Source organism: Homalodisca vitripennis, chromosome X (assembly GCF_021130785.1).
Source record: "Homalodisca vitripennis isolate AUS2020 chromosome X, UT_GWSS_2.1, whole genome shotgun sequence".
In the NCBI taxonomy this organism is placed as follows: Eukaryota; Metazoa; Arthropoda; class Insecta; order Hemiptera; family Cicadellidae; genus Homalodisca; species Homalodisca vitripennis.
The window spans coordinates 125,077,638-125,082,417 of NC_060215.1; the positions used below are offsets into that span (position 1 = coordinate 125,077,638).

The 4,780-nt window shown below is 32.8% G+C and overlaps 1 long non-coding RNA gene across 1 annotated transcript; it reads right to left on the bottom strand.

Annotated features, from left to right (window-relative positions):
• Positions 1-1,941: 1,941 nt before the first annotated feature.
• LOC124368596 lies at positions 1,942-4,330 on the bottom strand. The gene is made up of 2 exons (XR_006922970.1): positions 4,187-4,330; positions 1,942-2,644 (listed from the first exon to the last, which is right to left on the bottom strand). It is a non-coding gene; the product is annotated as an uncharacterized LOC124368596 (long non-coding RNA).
• Between the last annotated feature and the right edge of the window lie 450 nt (positions 4,331-4,780).

Consider the following 4,780-nt stretch of genomic DNA (forward strand, 5'->3'; position numbering starts at 1 on the left):
TACCCTTGAACTTAAAGTGCTGGCATAATTTTTTTTAGGGATTGGTTTAAGCCATCAAGCTATACGTATGTTATCTCAAATGTTATTAATTGATTCCAGTTAGTTTTCACATTTTTACTTTAAATTATTAAAAACCTTAAATAAATTATTTGTCTTTTTTGTTGGAAGTGTACTCTTTTTCAAAAATCAAATTTGTTTACTTATTTGGCATAACAATTTTCAACCTATCAAAAACACCTATTTACATTCGGATTTTTCAAACGAAAAAGTAACACTGTGAATATACCTACAATAACATAATTTTACATTATGTTACATTGCTATAAAAATGATGTCATGTTTAATTACCGCATAAATTACTATACCTTCTAAAAACTACACTAGTCAAGAATTAAATTGTTGAAAAACATGTTTTGCTTTACTATGTTTTTACATATGTAGGTACAACCTTAACCATACACGTAACTACTATTTGACAGAAAATAGCTGCTAAATTTGGGGATATAAAATTATTCTAAGGCAGTAACTCGACTAATCGGTTTTACTTAACTTTAGTTAAAGATTAGTTAAGTTTGAATTTAATTATTATATTTCGCAATGAAGTGTGATATAATGGCCGCAAAAAGAATGTTTTATGCACATGCATGAGTTAAAGTGGGGAAAGCCTTAGTTTGAAATTCAAAACTTCCTTCAGAAAAACAAACTATATAAAAAGAATTGGCCTAAGGATTGGTAAATGCAGTTTAACAACTGTTATAATATGATTTACTATGTAATCAAGAAGTAAAACAAACTAATGAGTAAACAGATAATTAAAATGCGGCTGCAATATTGTTGCCACATCCACCACATGCGGCGTGAGTACGGTGGGCTCAGAAGATTTTGTATTAGGACTCTGTTCCAATGTTATTTGTGTTTTCTACTCTCCTTATACTTGAATCGACGTTCTCTCTCTCTCTCTCTCTCTCTCTCTCTCTCTCTCTCTCTCTCTCTCTCTCCCTCCCTCCCTCCCTCCCTCCCTCCCTCATTGCGAAATATAATAATTAAATTCAACTATTCAAAAATTGTACTAAACACAGTAAACAGTTATAAAAAAAAACAAAATGACCGGGCCAGCGATTTTACTACCCGGTCTTGTTGGAATTTCACGCCATGGGGGAATGTTATGAAAATTATTATCCCACATTTATTACTAACTAGCTGTTACTTGCGGCTTCAGACGCAGTTTTCAAAATCGAAGTTCTCATACTACTTAGTCGCATTTATGATGTAATATAATGGAGTCATATGACATTTTAAAAACGTAAGGACATAAAGGTACATATTATTTAAGAGAAACAGAGTTTACCTGACTTTTACATAATGAGTGCACGTTTATTAGAATTTCTGGGTCGAATTATATATATTTCCTAAGCCACAGCCAAGTCTGCCTTGGCTACACACACACTGCAACCCAAACCAAAAGGCTTGCAAGTGTCCGACTTCAACTCAGGGAGGAGGTCGTGGGCGTGACTCATAAAATTTCCCAAACTCCAACAGTCACTACCAAACTGAGATATCTTGATGTTAGTTAAAGTTGCTGTAGGGCACCACTCCGTTGTGGGTGAATAACAAGGACAATAACGGGGAACCAGGCCTTCCAAAGTATCACTCAGTAAGGCAGATCATGTACCAATAACCTTAATCTAATCATACTCGATGTATAGTAAGTCTAGGTAAACAACCAAATATTTTTACTGCAATGTAAAATATAGTAATATGACATTTGCTAATATAACACCCAGAATTTAGTTGAAATTTGCTCTGTTTCAAATTAAAACAATTATTAAGTTTTAACTAATTTGTGTAACTTAAATAAACTTAAAATTCATTTAGAGTGCAAGTTCTGTAACTTTGGTGTGGGCAAAGTGCCACTAGGTTGCTATAAATAATAACAACTAATGTTTATGGAGATTAATAAATTTATTACTATTTGGTATTGAAATAGTTTGATTTTATATCAAGTAGCAAATGGTATAAGTTTAACTCTTAAGAGATTAAACAACCCTCTGGTAAGCAATCACAATTATTAAGGCAACCTTGTGTAAATATTTGACAGCAAAATATGCAAGTTAGTGCAACCAAAGTAAAGCTATTAATCTACAATATCAAATTAAATATGCAGTATGCATTAAACAGTTTTACACATCATTAGAAAATATTGAGCTGCAGGTGGCCACCGTGCTGTGAAAGAACAGATTAACATATAACCATTATGACAAATAAACATTTAATACTACACATATACAATATAATATAAACAAGTCGTCTTGAAGAGACCAAGATGAGTCGAGCATCCAGTCTATGAAATAGGTAATCAACGTAAATACCGCAGTTAGGTCCTTTCCTGAATTCAAGCTGGCCAGCAATTTAACCAAATATTTCCAAAAGAATAAACGCAAATGTCACTTATCGGTAGCAGACACTACAATCTCGGGTAGCCGGAAGCAGTCCGCATTCCGCGACAAGTTATGCAGCCAGGCGACAACAGACAGCACAGAAGGTAGTCGTCAGGGCGGTAGATAACGAGTATTTCACAGCAGACTGAAGATGCGAGCGTCACCAGTCAACAACTCGCCGTACGGTCCAAGCAGACAGTAAAACCCTACACATTCATCGTCTGGTAGTACTTTGCATAAAATTAACTAACATCAAAATTGTGGACAAAATAAACATTTTAAAATGACATGTATAAATTTTCACTTTTATTTAAACTTGGTCAGTTTTAAATTATTCAAAAAAAGCCATACCTTTTAATAAGTTTAAATTCAACAAATCATTTCACTCACTTTATTGAGTAAGAGATAAATGAGTTAAGTGTAGAAAGGTTCTACAATAATTATAAGTAGGCTATCATTTAGTTCAAATGAATGTTTAACTCACTCCACAGTTAAGACACAGAAATAAAATTATTCGGACCTTTTAAACATCAAAACATATTTTAAGTTAACAATTAAAGACAATTAGGTTTTACAGTAAACATTTTAAATAACATTTTACGCAAAACAACCATTGTAAACGAATTTTCATTATGGTAACTTCTCCTTAAATAGCTTTTACTTTAATAACAGTGATTTCACGGAATATTATTTAATATATTTGATTCAACCAACAAAATAATAGACAACAACACATCTACAGTATTTTCAAGCAATTAAATGAATGCTCCAGAAATTATAATTTAAGCAAATGACAGTTCTGCCAAAAATAGCTGCTAGGCTTTAAATTTGTACTTTTTGTTCATATACTATATATTTATTTTATTTAAACTGTATCTATACTTTTAGTTTGAACACACAATGGTTATGGTACTATAGCTGTGCCAATTATTTTATACAATAATTAAAATTAAAATAAATGTTCAGAGAGTAGTCTTAACCAGTAAGTTGGATTATAGTTAAGTAGGCTGTATAAACCTAGTACTGAAGGATATAAATTTAACGTAATATTACAACAGCTGATTAGGTTATAAAAGTCAGATATAAATAACCAAGTAGTTTGTAACCTATAAGAAGCATTTGACATTCTTTGTACTTTACCAAATAATTGTAAACACGAATCAACGGTAAAAGACTACATAACCCATTTATAGCATTTAAACATAAAACAAAACATTTTATTAAATTGGCTTTCTACATAAATGAATATTAAATAAGTGATTCAGTACAAAGTTTAAACTGAAGTTACCAAACGTATCAGACGTAATGTAACTTTACAGGTTAGCTAGAAGTGAAATATGTTAACAGATTCAAATCAATCATAAAGGTTTGAGAAAATAATAATTTAATTCAGTGAACAATTTAAACTGTGTTTATGTTTAAACTCGTGCATCGATCAGTTTTCAACTGGTTAGACAGACAACTAAATATATTATTACTCAGAAAGTATGAATTGGCTAGGTACATTTATAGTTTACTCATTTTCTAAAGTACAAGGTACAAAATAAAATAGCTCTCAGTACAGACAGTTAAACATTTAAGCACTAATATAACATTTTGTTTAAACAAAGGGGTTTTGCTACGACATAACCGGGCAGGAGTAAAATTAACGAGACATTCACTTTGTCTTAGGTTTTTTTACATTGACATTTCAATTTAAAATTTTTATAGTTTACCAATAATTTAGTTAAATTAATAATCTGTCTTACCTCTTCGTACAATGTACAATAAATCCTCAAAGTTGAGAAGAGGGTCCCTGCCGTTGGCGACGATCCTTCCAGAACGATGACTGATGAGTACTGCCGGTCACGTAGGCCACCAGTAGCGTTATCACAAGCTAAAATCGATAGGCGACTTGTAGGTACAAAGTTCAAGTGCTTAGGGGGAAGAGGAATCCAGTACAACTAGCCACTGGACGGACTGACAATTATAGATGAATAATAATTCTTCGAATTGGCAAGGCAATTGCAGCGCTCAAGGTCGGTGCATTTACCGGCCGTTGTAGGTGCGCTACCTCAAGGATTAAAATATTGCAGAGTGATCAGTTCCGCATCCGATACTGAAGGTCCGATTCTTAAAACGTTACAAAACACACACACACAACACACACACACACACACACACACACACACACACACACACACACACACACCACACACACACACACACACACACACACACACACACACACACAAGACAGGGAAGCTTACGTGTACGTGTGTCAAAAGACAACTAAGATGTGTTTTATAACAGACATTTTTAGAATTATTGTCAAAGTAAGATAGTGAATTTGTATTTTTATC